We start from the raw sequence: 18,121 nt of genomic DNA, 5'->3' as shown, positions 1-18,121 counted from the left end.
TTCTTCCAAGGAGTAAGTGTCTTTTAATTTCCTGGCTGCAGTCACCATCTGCAGTGACTCTGGAGCCCAAAAAAATAAAGTCTGACACTGTTTCCACTGTTTCCCCATCTATTTGCCATGAAGTGATGGGACCGGATGCCATGATCTTCGTTTTCTGAATGTTGAGCTTTAAGCCAACTTTTTCACTCTCCACTTTCACCTTTGTCAAGAGGCTTTTGAGTTCCTCTTCACTTTCTGCCATAAGGGTGGTGTCATCTGCATATCTGAGGTTATTGATATTTCTCCCGGCAATCTTGATTCCAGCTTGTGCTTCTTCCAGACCAGCATTTCTCATGATGTACTCTGCATATAAGTTAAATAAGCAGGGTGACAATATACAGCCTTGAAGTACTCCTTTTCCTATTTGGAACCAGTCTGTTGTTTCATGTCCAGTTCTAACTGTTGCTTCCTGACCTGCATACAGGTTTTTCAAGAGGCAGGTCAGGTGGTCTGGTATTCCCATCTCTTTCAGAATTTTCCACAGTTTATTGTGATCCACACAGTCAAAGGCTTTGGCATAGTCAATAAAGCAGAAATAGATGTTTTTCTGGAACTCTCTTGCTTTTTCGATGATCCAGCAGATGTTGGCAATCTGATCTGTGGTTCCTCTGCCTTTTCTAAAACCAGCTTGAACATCTGGAGGTTCATGGTTCACATATTGCTGAAGCCTGGCTTGGAGAATTTTGAGCATCACTTTACTAGCGTGTGAGATGAATGCAATTGTGCAGTAGTTTGAGCATTCTTTGGCACTGCCTTTCTTTGGGATTGGAATGAAAACTGACCTTTTCCAGTCCTGTGGCCACTGCTGAGTTTTCCAAATTCACTAGTCATTAGGATATCTATTATAAAAATAGGAAATAACAAGTCTTGGTGAAGATACGGAAAAATTGGAACAGTTGTACATTACTGATGGAAATATAAAATGGTTCAGCTGTTGTGGAAAACAGTATGGTAGTTCTTCAGAAAATCAAAACCTAATAACCATAAAACCCAGCAGTTCCACTTTTGGATATACACTCAAAATAATTTAAAACAGGGTCTCAAGTATTTGCACATCAGTGTTCACAGCAGCATTATTCACAGTAGCTGAAAGGTGGAATCAACCCGAATATCCATTGACAGGTGGATACATAAATGAAAGTGGCGTATATATACAGTGGAATAGCATTCAGTCTTAAAAAGGAACAAAACTATGAAACTATGACACATACTACAACATGGATGAACTCTGAAGATGTTATATGCTAAGTGATATAAGCCAGATACAGAAGGACAAATATTGTATGATTTCAAATACATGAGGGACGCAGAATAGTAAAACTCATAAAAACAGAAAGTAGAATGGTGGTTGCCAGGAGCTGGGAAGAATCTGTCAGGAGATAAGAGGAATAGGCAGTATGGCCGGCCGGACTGTGCAGGCCGAGACCCGGAGCCGAGCCAAGGATGACATCAAGAAGGTGATGGTGACCATCGAGAAGGTCCGGAGATGGGAGAAGTGCTGGGTGACTGTGGGCGACACTTCCCTTCGTATCTTCAAGTGGGTGCCAGCGGTGGACTCCCCAGGAGGAGGAGCACCAGAGGGCAGGTGGAGGGGCGGAGAGATCCCGAGGCTGGGAGCGGAGGGGCAGGGGCGCCAGTCCCTGAGGGGGTGGCCCTCTCACCCTGCTGGATCTCAATGATGAGAACAGTAACCAGAGTTACTCAGCCTTCCATTCAGAAGGCTCCCTGCAGAAGAGCACGGGGCCCAGCCCTGGGGGCACCCCCCAGCCCAGCCGTCCTGTGTCACCTGCTGGACCACCAGAAGGGGTTCCAGAGGATGCTCAGCCCCCACAGGTGGACCAGGAGAGAGATCCTGGGGGCATACCTGCGGGCAGCATGGATGAACCCCCCATGTTGGCCAAGGAGGAGCCTGTTCCAGAATTGCTGGAGGCTGAGCAGGATTCTAAAGAACAAGGACAAGATCATGGAACATGTGAAGTGAAGTCTGCTGTGCCGATGATGTCAACAATTATGTCAAAGAAGCATGGAAAATTGATGGAGGAGATGGAGAAACTTCTCAGAGTGTGAATGCAGGATCAGCATCAGTGTCGAATCCTGCTCAGCTTAATGCTGATTCAAGAGAAAGCTAAAAAGCCTTTATGAAGGCTTGGAGAAGAAACAGGGTGAAGAATCAGAGGGTGCATCTCTAATGCCAGCCATGGTTCAAGGCTACAGTCAACCTTCACAATGGAAAAGTGGCGAGGTCATGAGTGCAAATATGGTAGCTGCCTGGGAACTTCCTGAAACCCTTGGAGAAATTATTGTACTGAGGTCATGAGTGCAAATATGGTAGCTGCCTGGGAACTTCCTGAAACCCTTGGAGAAATTATTGTACTGTACTGTACTAATGACTTCCTTGGTGACTCAGACGGTAAAGCATCTGTCTACAATGCGGGAGACCGGGTTTGATCCCTGGGTTGGGAAGATCCCTTGGAGAAGGAAATGGCAATCCACTCCAGTACCATTGCCTGGAAAATCCCATGGACAGAGGAGCCTGGTAGGCTACAGTCCATGGGGTCGCAAAGAGTCGGACACAACTGAGCAACTTCACGTTCAAGAGGAATAGGAAGCTAATGTCTAGTGGGTACAAAGTTTTTGTTTGGAATGATTAAAAGTTCTGATAAGGGAGAGGGTGATAGTTGCAGAGCACTGTGAATGTTCTTTGTTGTTGTTGTTCACTCAGTCATGTGTGACTTTTGTGACCCCACGGACTGCAGCATGCCAGGCTTCCCTGCCCTTCACTATCTCCCGGACTGTGCTCAAACTCACGTCCACTGAGTCAATGATGCCATCCAACCATCTCATCCTCTTTCGCCCCCTTCTCCTCCTGCCCTCAATCTTTCCCAGCATCAGGGTCTTTTCCAATGAGTTGGCTCTTCGCATCAGGTGGCCAAAGTATTGGAGCTTCAGCATCAGTCCTTCCAATGAATATTCAGGGTTGATTTCCTTTAGGTTTGATCTCCTTGCTATCCAAGGGACACTCAAGAGTCTCCTCCAGCAGCAATGTCACTGAATTGTGCATTTTTAAAAGGTTAGAATGGTTTTTTAAAAATCCTAAAAATCGAAGTTCAAAAAAAAGAATCAACCATTCTAATGACACTGTTCTAAAACTGACTGGTAATGTGTGCACATACCTATGAATATATTAAAAACTGAACTGTATATCTTGAAAGAGTGAACTAGATGGTATGTGAATTATATCTCAATAAAGCTGCTATTTTAAAAAATGGAAGGGATATTATAATTCTTACACTCATAGGTAAGATAATTATGTAAGTAAACATTCCTCTTATTCTAATGAATAGAGTAATTTTTCTTAAAGTTACTAAAATATTTTTTAAATGCCAATTAATGCAATTTTTAACATGTTTGTAAAGGCAGTCCTTCTCAATCTGAACTCTTATTTCCTCTTCTTGTATCTTGCATTAGCTGTCTTAGTCTATTGGGCTAAGATATTGGGCTGCTGTAACAAAGTATCACAGACCAGGTAGTTTATAAACAACAGAAACTTATTTTTCACAGTTCTGGAGGCTGAAATTCTGAGACCAGGATGTCAGTATGGTTCAGTGAGGGCTCTCTTTCAGGTTAAGGACTTCTCATTGTATTTTCACATAGTGGAAGATGGTAGGGACCTCTGCACGATCTTTTTTATTGGGGCAGTAATCCCATTCATGAGGGCTACATCCTCATGACCTAATCACTTGCCAAAGATTCCACCTACTAATAACATGACTTTTGGGAGTTAGGATTTCAACATATGGTCTGGTGCTCAAAAATTCAGACCACAGCTCTATTACTTACAGTACCTTGTTGAAAGGGTGTGGCTAGATATGACACTCTTGCCTTGTTCCTGATCTTAGTGGGAAAGTCTCAAATTTCTCACCATTAAGTCTGATGTTAACTTTAGGTTTTTGTAGATGCTCTTTCTCAAGTGGAGGAAGTTCCCTCTATTCCTAGTCTACTAGGAACTAGTAATTTTTCTTTTTTACTCTGTTGATGATATGAGTTACATTAAATGACTTTTGAATGTTGAAGCAGTCTTGCATTCCTGGGATAAATCCTACTTGTTTTCAGCGTATAATTGTTTTTATATATTATTGGATATATATGTATTAGAAGCACTTAATATGGATCAGGCAATAATCTAAATTCTTTACACATTTTAACAAATGTAATCATTAACAAATGTAATCAAGCTAGAATCAAGATTGCTGGGAGAAATATCAATAACTTCAGATATGCAGATAATACCACTCTAAGGGCAGAAAGTGAAGAGGAACTAAAGAGGCTCTTGATGAGGATGAAAGAGGAGAGTGAAAAAGGTGGCTTAAAATTCAACATTCAAAAAACTAAGAACATGGCATTTGGTCCTATCACTTCATGGCAAATAGACAGGGAAATAGTGAAAACAGCGACAGATTTCACCTTCTTTGGCTCCAAAATCACTGAGGATGGTTAACTGCAGCCACGAAATTAAAACACACTTGGCTCCTTGGAAGAAAAGCTGTGACAAACCTACACAGTATATTAAAAAGTAGAGACATCACTTTGCCAACAAAGGTCCATATGATCAAAGCTGGTTTTTCCAGTAGTCATGTACGGATGTAAGAGTTGGACCATAAAAAAGGCTGAGCGCCAAAGAACTGATGCTTTCAAACTATGGTACTGGAGAAGACTCTCGAGAGTCCCTTGGACAGCAAGGAGACCAAACCAATCAATCCTAAAGGAAATCAACACTGAATAACTCATTAGAAGGACTGATGTTGAAGCTGAAGCTTCAATACTTTGCCACCTGATGTGAAGAGTCAACTCATTAGAAAAGACCCTGATGTTGGGAAAGACTGAAAGCAAAAGAAGAGGGCGACAGAGGATGAGATGGTTGGATAGCATCACTGATTCAATGGACATGAACTTGAGCAAACTCCGGGAGATGGTGAGGGATAGCGAGGCCTAGGGTACTGCAGTCCATGGGGTCACAAAGAGTCAAACACAGTTTAGTGACTCAACAACAACAACAAATCATTAACCAGACTTACACGTGTGTACTTGCTAAGTCACTTCAGTCATGTCTGACTCTTTGCAACTCCATGGACTATAGCCCACCAGGCTCTTCTGTCCATGGGGATGCTCCAGGCAAGAATGCTGGAGTGGGTTGCCATGCCCTCCTCCAGGAACCAAACTTATCAGGATGATGCCATTATTTTTTTATTGTAACAAAATACACATAACATGAAAATTTCCACAGCCATTTTTAAGTATACATACAGTTTAGTGATATTCAGTTCAGTTCAGTTCAGTCACTCAATCGTGTCCGACTATTTGCGACCCCATGAATTGCAGCACGCCAGGCCTCCCAGTCCACCACCATCTCCCAGAGTTCACTCAAACTCACGTCCATCAAGTCGGTGATGCCATCCAGCCATCTTATCCTCTGTCATCCCCTTCTCCTCCTGCCCTCAATCCCTCCCAGCAACAGAGTCTTTTCCAATGAGTCAACTCGTCACATGAGGTGGCTAAAGTACTGGAGTTTCAGCTTTAGCATCATTCCTTCCAAAGAAATCCCAGGGCTGATCTCCTTCAGAATGGACTGGTTGGATCTCCTTGCAGTCCAAGGGACTCTCAAGGGTCTTCTCCAACACCACAGTTCAAAAGCATCAATTCTTCAGTGCTCAGCTTTCCTCACAGTCCAACTCTCACATCCATACGTGACCACTGAAAAAACCATAGCCTTGACTAGACGGACCTTTGTTGGCAAAGTAATAATTCTGCTTTTGAATATGCTATCTAGGTTGGTCATAACTTTTCCTCCAAGGAGTAAGCGTCTTTTAATTTCATGGCTGCAGTCACCATCTGCAGTGATTTTGGAGCCCCCCAAAATAAAGTCTGACACTGTTTCCATTGTTTCCCCATCTATTTGCCATGAAGTGATGGGACCAGATGCCACGATCTTCGTTTTCTGAATGTTGAGTTTTAAGCCAACTTTTTCACTCTCCTCTTTCACTTTCATCAAGAGGCTTTTTAGTTCCTCTTCACTTTCTGCCATAAGGATGGTGTCATATTAAGTACATTTATATTACTATGCAGCTATCATCATTGTCTATCTCCAGAACTTTGTGCTATATATGCATCAGATGGGCTTCCTAAGTGGTTCAGTGGTAAACAATCGCCTGCCAATGCAGGAGCTGCAGAAGAAGTGGGTTCAATCCCTGGGTCCAAAAGATCTCCTCGAGAAGGAAATGGCAACCCGCCCAGTATTCTTGCCTGGGAAAACCCATAGACAGAGGAGGCTGGTGGGCTATAGTCCATGGGGTTGAAGAGTCAGACACAACTTTGTGACTGAGAATGTATGCACATGTATTAGATACTAATTACTATGGTTAAATCTGAGCTTAAATAAGTTACTGTTTCAAAATATTGTATCACAGGATCAAGACTATTCAAACTGATGAGACTAACATGAATGAAGTCTTATGGAGAAAAACAATTTAAAACCTTTGATGAGTCTATTATTTAAATAGATTAAAATAAGGCAAGGTTGATTTTTTTCATGCAATTACTCTGGCAGACTCCAACAATCATAACTGATAGCTGAGAATGCTACCTGAAAGAGTAAACCCAGAGCTCAAGATGAAAATAGCACTATTGTGCAAGCTGCCTATGGTATTTCAAAACTAGTAAGAAAAGCAAATCTTTAATAGAGTAGCATGCATGCATGCTCAGGAGCTCAGTCCTGTCCGACTCTTTGTGACTCTATGGACTGTAGCCTGCCAGATTCCTCTGTCCATGGAATTTTCCAGGCAAGAATACTGGAGTAGGTTGCCATTTCCTTCTCCAGGGGACTCTTCTTGAGCCAGGGATCTAACCTATGTCTCTTGGGTCTCCTGCATTGTCAGGAGGATTCCTTTCCACTGTGGCACCTGCAAAGCCCCTGGATAGAATAGACACAACAGTAATAAATACACTTCATCCTAATTCAAATGTCTTGTTGGTTATAAAATTAAAGTGCACATCACGGGGCAACTAAGCCCGAGCACCACAATAACTGAGCTGGCGCTCTGGAGCCTGCTAGCTGCAACTACTGAGGCCCGAGCACCTAGAGAAGCCTGTGCTCCTCAACAAGAGACGCCACCACAAAGAGAAGCCTGAGACTGCAACTTAAGAGTATCCCCTGCTCAGAGCAACTTGAGAAAGCCCATGCACAGCAACAATGGCCCAGCACAGCCAAAAATCAAATAGATAAAACTTTACAAAATAATAAGGGCATACATATTTTAGACAATAAATCAAGTTTAACAATTCTAACACTCCTTCTGAATACTACTATCAAAGGTTCCAGGTAGTTGAGCCAATCAAGAAGCTAACACCAAACTAAAGCATCACTTTCCCCTCTTGCCCTTTAGTATCCCTGACTTCTTTTGTTTATTTAGATTCTTCATCTTCAAAATACAAAAAGCCAGATTGTGTATATCATTGCCAAAATATAAGACCCAGTCTCATAATATTTGGCTAAAATATCGTGGAAACAAGTCAGAAAGCTAAATTAACCTATTTACATGCTAAGAGCCTAATGGAAGCTTTAAAAAGTTTTTACTGATGTCAGAAAATAATATAAACTATTTAAATTAAAATGAAAGTACAAGAATATGTCTTTGCAACAATGGATGTGAATGTATGCCAAAAATATTAATACTTGGCAACTTATACTGATTAAGTCAGTATTTCAAAACAACAATTAAAATAATGCCTGATGGAAAAACAACTTTTATCAGGAAAAAATCTTGAGGATTAGAATATAACAAATAAGATACTTGAGGAAATAATTATGTCTTAAGAAACAGACCTTTTTTAACCTAAAAGTATATTAAAATGGAATGTAATGTGATCAAATGTGCTATCACTAATTTTTAAAATGATTGTGGCAATCAAAGTACTTCTCTCTATGAATTCGTGTGTATATAACATTATTGTAAGTTGGTACAAGTGTAAGTTGGTCCAGTATATCTTTATTAGCTATTAACATACAGATTATGATTTTATGCAGACATATTTAGGTCAGTAGAGAAAAAAAAAGACAATTGAAAACCTCAGAATCAAGAACTGAAAGAAAATTTAGAAGTCATTTAGCCCTCTCAACTAATAAGAAAATCCCCTCTGAAATGAGCTTATGTGGTTGTGGATCAAGGTTTGGTTTATTGTCCTCCACAATGTGACTGATCACTCATTTTTGCTTTTGTTTTTAAGAAGCAGTGCACTTAAAAAGGTGACCAAGACCACCATTAAAAATGGTGAAAAATATGTTCACATAGGTCTTAAAAAAAAGGAATCCATACTCAGTCCTCATTCACAAGGCATAAAGTCTCAACTAAATTTAACTCTTTATTAGTCGTATCAATAGAAAAGTAAAGTCATAATTCATAAATGTGACAAATGTGCTCTGGAAATAATAAATCTCTTGCTACAGAATATGTTTAAACTATAACTTTAACATATATGAATAAATGCTTGGGAATTCCTTGACAGTTCAATGGCGAGGACGGGGCACGTTCACTGCTGTGGCCTGGATTTGATCCCTGGTAAGAACTAAGATCCCTCAAGCTGCACGGTGCAGTTTTAAAAAAAATGCTTGGTTGATAATCCAAGTAATTCCACTTATTTAATTCATGGTTACATCTAATTCAACATCAAAAATGTTATCTCAAAAATTAAGTAAAGCTAAAACATAATATGCACGTTTTTAGCAAAGTAGATGTAGTTTTGTGACGCTTGGGGAAAATATTAGCAATAACATTTAATTTCACAGAAATGTCACATTCAGCAGATATTCTAAAAAATGTTACTTTTTATAGCATGCTCACTTAGCAAAATATGGAATGACCATATGTGAAAATGAGCACTTTCATAAAATGGTCAGATGGTGAAATAATATCAGAAATACTAGTTAACAAGCACATTTTTAAGTGTAATTAATTTATTTTAATTGGAGGCTAATTACTTTACAATATTGTGGTGGTTTTTGCCATACATTGACATGAATCAGCCACGGTGTACAGGTGTTCCCCATACTGAATCCCCCACCCTATCCCTCCGGGTTGTCCCAGAGCACCAACTTTGAGTGCCCTGCTTCATGCATTGAACTTGCATTGGTCATCTATTTCACATATGGTAATATACATGTTTCAGTGCTAGTCTCTCATATCGTCCCACCCTCGCCTTCTCCCACAGAGTCCAAAAGTCTGTTCTTTGCATCTGTGTCTTTTTTGCTGTCTTGAATATAGGGTCATCATTACTGTCTTTCTAAATTTCATATATATGTGTTAGTATACTGTATTGGTGTTTCTCTTTCTGACTTACTTCACTGTGTATAATAGGCTCCAGTTTCGTTCACCTCATTAGAACTAACTCAAAGGTGTTCTTTTTTATAGCTGAGTAACATTCTATTGTGTTTATGTACAACTTCCTTATTCATTCATCTGCTGATGGACATCTAGGTTGTTTCCATGTCCTGGCTATTGTAAACAGTGCTGCAATGAACACTGAGGTACATGTGTCTCTTTCAACTCTGGTTTCCTCAGTGTGTATGCCCAGTAGTGGGATTGCTGGGTTGTATGGCAGTAGGGTTGTAAGCCTTTGACTGTGTGGATCACAATAAACTGTGGAAAATTCTGAAAGAGATGGGAATACCAGACCACCTGACCTGCCTCTTGAGAAACCTATATGCAGGTCAGGAAGCAAAGGAGAAAAGGAAAGATATAAGCATCTGAATGCAGAGTTCTAAAGAATAGCAAGAAGAGATAAGAAAGCCTTCCTCAGCAATCAAGGCAAAGAAATAGAAGAAAACAACAGAATGGGAAAGACTAGAGATCTCTTCAAGAAAATTAGAGATACCAAGGGAACATTTCATGCAAAGATGGGCTCGATAAAAGGACAGAAATGGTATGGACCTAACAGAAGCAGAAGATATTAAGAAGAGATGGCAAGAATACACAGAAGAAATGTACAAAAAAGATCTTCACAACCAAGATAATCACGATGGTGTGATGACTCACCTAGAGCCAGACACCTTGGAATGTGAAGTCAAGTGGGCCTTAGAAAGCATCACTAGGAGCAAAGCTAGTGGAGGTGACAGAATTCCAGTTGAGCTATTTCAAATCCTGAAAGATGATGCCGTGAAAGTGCTGCACTCAGTATGCCAGCAAATTTGGAAAATTCAGCAGTGGCCACAGGACTGGAAAATGTCAGTTTTCATTCCAATCCCAAAGAAAGGCAATGCCAAAGAATGCTCAAACTACCACACAATTGCACTCATCCCACACACTAGTAAAGTAATGCTCAAAATTCTCCAAGCCAGGCTTCAGCAATACGTGAACCGTGAACTTCCTGATGTTCAAGCTGGTTTTAGAAAAGGCAGAGGAACCAGAGACCAAATAGCCAACATCCTCTGGATCATGGTAAAAGCAAGAGAGTCCCAGAAAAACATCTATTTCTGCTTTATTGACTATGCCAAAGCCTTTGACTGTGTGAATCACAATAAACTGTGAAAAATTCTGAAAGAGATGGGAATACCAGACCACCTGACCTGCCTCTTGAGAAATCTGTATGCAGGTCAGGAAGCAACAGTTAGAATTGGACATGGAACAACAGACTGGTTCCAAACAGGAAGAGGAGTACGTCAAGGCTGTATATTGTCACCCTGCTTATTTAACTTATATGCAGAGTACATAATGAGAAATGCTGGGCTGGAAGAAGCACAAGCTGGAATCAAGATTGCCAGGAGAAATATCAATAACCTCAGATATGCAGATAACACCACCCTTATGGCAGAAAGTGAAGAGGAACTCAAAAGCCTCTTGATGAAGGTGAAAGAGGAGAGTAAAAAAGTTGGCTTAAAACTCAACATTCAGAAAACAAAGATCATGGCATCTGGTCCCATCACTTCATGGGAAATAGTGGAAACAGTGTCAGACTTTATTTTTGGGGGCTCCAAAATCACTGCAGATGGTGACTGCAGCTGTGAAATTAAAAGACGCTTACTCCTCGGAAGAAAAGTTATGACCAACCTAGATAGCATATTGAAAAGCAGAGACATTACTTTGCCAACAAAGGTCCGTCTAGTCAAGGCTATGGTTTTTCCTGTGGTCATGTATGGATATGAGAGTTGGACTGTGAGGAAAGCTGAGCACTAACGAATTGATGCTTTTGAACTGTGGTGTTGAAGACTCTTGAGAGCCCCTTGGACTGCAAGGAGATCCAACCAGTCCATTCTGAAGGAGATCAGCCCTGGGATTTCTTTGGAAGGAATGATGCTAAAGCTGAAACTCCAGTACTTTGGCCACCTCATGCGAAGAGTTGACTCACAGGAAAAGACTCTGATGCTGGGAGGGATTAGGGACAGGAGGAGAAGGGGACGACAGAGGATGAGATGGCTGAATGGCATCACTGACTCGATGGACGTGAGTCTGAGTGAACTCCAGGAGTTGGTGATGGACAGGGAGGCCTGGCGTGCTGCGATTCATGGGGTCACAAAGAGTTGGACACGACTGAGCAACTGAACTGAACTGAGGTCCCATTTGTTTATTTTTGTTTTTAATTCCATTATTCTGGGAAGTGGGTCATAGAGGATATTGCTATGATTTATGTCAGAGAGTGTTCTTCTTATGTTTTCCTCTAAGAGTTTTATAGTTTCTCACCTATGTTTAGATCTTTAATCCATTTTAAGTTTATTTTTTGTATGGTATTAGAAAGTATTCTAGTTTCATTTTTTACAGGTGGTTGACCAGTTTTCCCAGGATGACTTATTAAATAGATTGTCTTTTCTTCATTGTATATTTTTGCCTCCTTTATCAAAGATAAGGTGTCCACAGGTGTATGGATTTATCTCTGGGCTTTCTATTTTGTTCCATTGATCTATATTTCTGTCTTTGTGCCAGCACTATACAGTCCTGATGACAGTATGTAGCTTTGTAGTACAGTCTGAAGTAAGGCAGGTTGATTCCTCCAGTTCCATTCTTTCTCAAGATTGCTTTGCCTATTCAGGGTTTTTTTGGTGTTTCCATACAAATTGTGAAATTATTTGCTCTAGCTCTGTGAAAAATACCACTGGTAGTTTGATATGGATTGTGCTGAGTCTATAGATTGCTTTGGGTAATATACTCATTCTTCCAATCCATGAACATGGCATATTTTTCCATCTATTTGTGTCATCTTTGATTTATCAGTGTTTTATAGTTTCCTATATATAGGTCTTTAGTTTCTTTAGGTAAATTTATTCCTAAGTATTTTATTCTTTTCATTGCAATGGTGAATGGGATTGTTTCCTTAATTTCTCTTTCTGTTTTCTCACTGTTAGTATATAGGAATGCAAGGGACTTGTGTATTGATTTTATATCCTGCAACTTTACTTTATTCATTGATTAGCTCTAGTAATTTTCTGGTGGTGTCTTTAGAGTTTTCTATGTAGCGGATCATGTCAGCTGCAAGCAGTGAGAGTTTTACTCCTTCTTTTCCAATCTGGATTCCTTTTATTTCTTTTTCTGCTCTGATTGCTGTGGCTAGGACTTCCAAAACTATGTTGAATAGTAGTGGTGGGAATGGGCACCCTTGTCTCATTCCTGATTTTAGAGGAAATGTTTTCAGTTTTTCACCATTGAGGATAATGTTGCTGTGGATTTGTCATATATGGCTTTTATTATGCTGAAGTATGTTCCTTCCGGAGAAGGCAATGGCACCCCACTCCAGTACTCTTGCCTGGAAAATCCCATGGATGGAGGAGCTTGGAAGGCTGCAGTCCATGGGGTCACTGAGGGTTGAACATGACTGAGTGACTTCACTTTCACTTTTCACTTTCATGCATTGGAGAAGGAAATGGCAACCCACTCCAGTGTTCTTGCCTGGAGAATCCCAAGGATGGGGAAGCCTGGTGGGCTGCCATCTATGGGGTCACACAGAGTCCGACACGACTGAAGTGACTTAGCAATAGCAATAGCATGTTCCTTCCATGCCTGCTTTCTGGCGAGTTTTTATCATAAATGGGTGTTGAATTTTGTCAGTCAAAGACTTTCTCTGCATCTATGGATATAATCATATGGTTTTTATCTTCCATTTGTTAATATGGTGTATCACATTGATTGATCTGTGAATACTGAAGAATCCTTGCATCCCTAGGATAAAGCTCACTTGGTCATGATGTATGATCTTTTTAATATGTTGTTGGATTCTGTTTGCTAGAATTTTGTTGAGGATTTTTGCATCTATGTTCATCAGTGATACTGGCCTGTAGTTTTCTTTTTTTTGTAGCATCTTTGTCTAGTTTTGGTATTAGGGTGATGTTTGCCTCATAGAATGAATTCAGGAGATTACCTTCCTCTGCAATTTTCTGGAAGAGTGAGTAGGACAGGTTTTAGCTCTTCTCTAAATTTTTGGTAGAATTCACCTGTGAAACCATCTGGTCCTGGGCTTTTGTTTGTTGAAAGATTTTTGATTACACCTTTGATTTCCGTGAACAACCACATTTTTATAACAGAATGACTGTAATATATGTCAGAGTATCTTGTATATTTTTTAAACATACTGTATACTGACGGAAGGTTTATTTTTATAAAATAAGGATCCTAGAAGTATTTTTAAGAGTGTCAACAAACAGGAACACTTTTCAGTTATTGTGTAACCTCCATTTTCCATGCATTCTTATGGGTATTTATTAGAAACTAATTCTTAAATGTGCTTTTAAAAATCATATCCTGTATGTTAACTTTGGTCAATTTTTTTATCCTCCTTAAAAAATAATTCAAAATAATAAAATTGTATAACAGTTTTAGAAAAGAAACTAAAAAGCATGAGAAAAAGTTCGAGTTTTTTCTCCTTTACTTCCTTATAATTGGATGTAACTAGAGAAAGTGTGGGGAGAGACTTGATATTATTAAGGGTCTTTTTCAGTAATACACATTAAAGGAATTTGGATTTTATTCTAAGGGCAATAGGTATCAAACTAGGATTTATCAAGTAGGGAGTATCTGACTAGATTTATTATCAAGAAAGATCACTCTTGTTGCTAGGAGGAAAACTCAATTGGAAACAAAGAAATGGCTAGTGATCTGGAGAAAGTGTATCCTCAGTGTGTCCTATTCTTTCCCATAATGCTATAATCACTTGTTGGGGGTCCCCAAGTTGTCCTTCCCCAACCCCCATTAGACTGCAAATTCAGTAAGTCATAGGCTTCATCGATTCTCGTCACTTCTAGGTAGTATGTATTCCAGGATCCCAACAGAGGGACATTCTACCAAAAAGCTGACCATTAATCTTCAAAGCTATCAAAGTGATCATGAAAAATAAGGAGAGTCTGAGACTGTCATAGCCAAGAGGAATGTAAAGAGACATGACAGCTAAATGCAATGTAGTATCAGAGTTGGGATCCTGGAACAGTAAAGGGCATTAGGTAAAAATTAAGGAAAACTGAATAAAGAATGGCTTTAAGAAATAAAAAAGTTACTAACTTCTTACTTTGAAAAAGTTTTGCCACCATTTCTAGGTTGCAGCACAGTATCAGACTACCTGGGTTTAAAGATCAGATCCATCAATTATTAGCTCCATAACCTTTTGGACAGGTAACTTAACTGCTCAATACTCAGTTTCTCTCATCTGCAAAAAGGTATCAAGACTATCTTAATGTCACAAGGTTGTTTTGAAAGCTACTACCAGAACTACAGTAATATTCAATAAAAGTTACCCATTATCAGACTATTTTTTTCTAATTTGAGCAAAGTTACTTAGTATCTCAAGAAAGTAAGTTATATAAATTTGACTGAGAGAAATTAAGTTTTCTGTTACAGCTGATCCTTAAACAACAGGAGTTTGAACTGCACAGATCCACCTACATGCAATTTTTTTTTTCAACTGTAAATACTACCATACTACAAGGGTCCGAAGTTGATTGAATCTGAGATGCAGACCATGGACAAAGGAGAATCACCCATATAAGGAGGACCAATATAAATTATATGCAGATATGCAACTATGCTGTGGGTGGCACCCCTAACCCCACACTGTTCAAGAGTCAACTGTACTCATTTACATGAAATGTAATGAAAGAGAAAAAAGGAAAAACTCTATTAAATAATTTCACCCAGGATTATTAGCATTGGTTTGCATGCGTGTGTTAGTCACTCAGTCATGTCTGACTCTGCGACCCCGTGGACTATGGCCCACCAGGCTCCGCTGTCCATGGAATTCTCCAGGCAAGAAACTGTAGTTGGTACCCATTCCCTTCTCCAGGGGATCTTCCTGACCCAGGGATCAAATCTGGGTCTCCTGCATTGCAGGCAGCTTCTTTACCATCTGAGCCACCAGGGAAGCCGGAGCTTCCTACACTGGTTTTCATGAAGTCGTAAACCTTACTAGAATCTATTGGTATTTCACTAATAATATTTTTTGAACTAGTAATTACTTTAATTATTGGGTTAGATATGCAAATCATCCTTTTAAAAATACTAAATAGGGACTTCCCTAGTGGTCCAGTGGTTAAGACTCCGTGTTCCCAATACAGGAGGTCCAGGTTCATTCCCTAGTTAGGGAACTAGATCCCACATGCTGCAACTAAGATCCAGGGCAGCCAAATAAATTAATGTTAAAAAAAAAAAAGATAAAAAAATACTAAATAAAATGTATATATTTTATATTATTTACATTATTCATAGTTGTTCCTACCCTTCTAGGTCACAAAAGCATACAGCAGACTTCTTTTTTATAAAATAAATATAATGAAATTAATACAATACAATAATAAAATACCTTTTAATTGGTGAAATCTCAGAGGCAAGTTATATTACTGCACAGTAATTCCTTTTACCTTCTTCCCATATTACACATTACTAAAGCCAACAATTTGACATATTTGTTTTTCAGCAATAGAAATACTAGGGCTAAAAATTATCTATTATACCAAGTTAAAATCAAACCATACCAAGACAAAACCAAAACTGTGCTATGCTAGTTGCTCACTCGTGTCCGATTCTTTGTGACCCCATGGACTATAACCCACCAGGTTCCTCTGTCCATGGGGATTCTCCAGGCAAGAATACTGGAGAGGGTTGCCATGCCCTCCTCCAGGGGATGTTCCCAACTCAGGGATTGAACCCAGGTCTCCAGCATTACAGGTGGATTCTTTACCATCTGAGTCACTAGAGAAGCCCCAAACCAAAACTACTTAACATTTAATTTCAAAAGAGGAAATTAATGATAAAAAATACAGAAGGAGCTATATTAACCAAAATATATGTCAAACTGCCTAAGAAAACAGAGAGGTTTTTGTTTTGTTTCCTTTCCCTCTGTCCCATTGAGTGACAGTTGCCACTGACACAATCCCAGGGCAAGGATGTAATCAAAGGTTTTCAGTTTCAGCACCAGCTACCAAATACTGGCCCCACTACCCAGGGAGAATAGAGAAGTTTTTAAATATCACAGCTGGGTTTTTTTCTAAAGCTAAGATGTCTGTATATATATTTAAATACTAGGTACTCAAAATCCCACCTTCATAAATTAAGAGAAAATAATAAGCCCCAAGAGAAATCCTTATCATGAGACCTGTTTAAAACACACAACAAAGAAGGTAAAGAAATACATTCCAGATTAATTAACTAGAAGTATAAATTATGTTATTGTTCTATTTGACCCAAATAATGCCAATACCTATTCCAGAGATACGCTGTTTTAAAAAAAATGTTAAGAACCCATTAAGGTGTTTTGGGGGGAGGAGGAGTTCTTAATGAATTCTTATTTTATAAATGGGTTGATCCAAAAACAATATATCACCAAAACACCTGGCTTAAAATACTGTACGGTATTCGCTCATGATCTAGCTTTATGTTACTACGTGCTTTCATTTATCAAATATTTATTGATCATGTACCACAAATACATTTTAATTTAAAAGGATAACAAATCAGCTACAGTAAACTATAATAGCAGATGTGCTAAAACTCAGCAAAGTATGTAGACAGTGTTATAGAAGCACAAGAGTGACACCCCATCTTTTTAGAGTGAGACTTAGGTAGAGATGACGAAATAGTCAGACATTGAAATGGAGAGGCATTAATTCATCCCTAACCCTCTTCAAATCTCAACATCCAGTCACAAAGAAATTTAGAATCTCTAGGCTCTAAAACCTTCTTACCTATTTCCTCTGCTACCACCTAGTCCAAGATAACACCATCATCACCTGCTCTTGCCCTGGTCCAATCTGTCACAGTGTCGGCAAGGGACCTTGGACCTTTTAAAAACATAAACTGAATTGTATTATCTCCCTAGGTAAAAGGCTTCAGTGACTTCCTCTTGCTTTTGGATAGAGGTCAGTACCCCTGACCTGGTCATCTAATACGTGTGGTCTCGGCCTACTTTATAAACCTCATTTCACACTAGTCTTACAGTCTCACCCACCCTCACTTCTTCACACCAGCTATACTAACCTTTATTCAATATTTCTAGTAAGCCATGCTCCGTTATTTATTCAGGCTTTTGAATCTTCAGTCCTTTTAGCTGAAAACTAGTAGGTTTGGGGGGGCTTCCTCGGTGACTCAACGGTAAAGAATCTGCCTGCCAATGCAGGAGACATGGGTTCTATCCCTGGGTCAGGAAGAACCCCTGCAGAAGGAAATGACAACCCACTCCAGTATTCCTGCCTAGTAAATCCCCTGGATAGAGGAGTCTGGCGGGCTACAGTCCATAGGGTCGCAAACAAGTCGGACATAAGTTAGGAACTACACAACAGCAGGTTTTTCAGAATAGGGAATGCCACACTCAAAGCCCCTGAAGTAAGAAAAAATTAACTCAGGGGTCCCTCTTCTAGAACTTTTTGAACTTAACCCAAATATCACTGAATTATGGTTCGCTTCTCTACAGTATATAATCTCTTAAGACGGTAAGACCCAAATATGTTCTATTCTCCAATGTCCATCACAGTGCCTGACACAGTAAGTAATTAGTGATATAATATATAGAACTCCTACTACATGTGAAACTCTCCGCTACGTGCTTTACCACTGTATGAGGTAGC

The 18,121-nt window shown here is 39.6% G+C and overlaps 1 protein-coding gene and 1 pseudogene across 9 annotated transcripts in view; one reads left to right on the top strand and one right to left on the bottom strand.

The window, feature by feature from the left end:
* Positions 1-18,121, bottom strand: part of DRC8 (dynein regulatory complex subunit 8) — a 116,195-nt gene that overhangs the window by 78,098 nt on the left and 19,976 nt on the right. The window lies entirely within an intron of this gene.
* Positions 1,421-2,106, top strand: LOC147356785 (B-cell CLL/lymphoma 7 protein family member C pseudogene; annotated as a pseudogene).

This window comes from Bos grunniens, chromosome 16 (assembly GCF_055505025.1).
Source record: "Bos grunniens cultivar Pamir isolate PY7600 chromosome 16, Bosgru_T2T1.0, whole genome shotgun sequence".
Lineage (NCBI taxonomy): Eukaryota > Metazoa > Chordata > Mammalia > Artiodactyla > Bovidae > Bos > Bos grunniens.
This window is presented reverse-complemented; position numbering and strand designations above follow the sequence as displayed.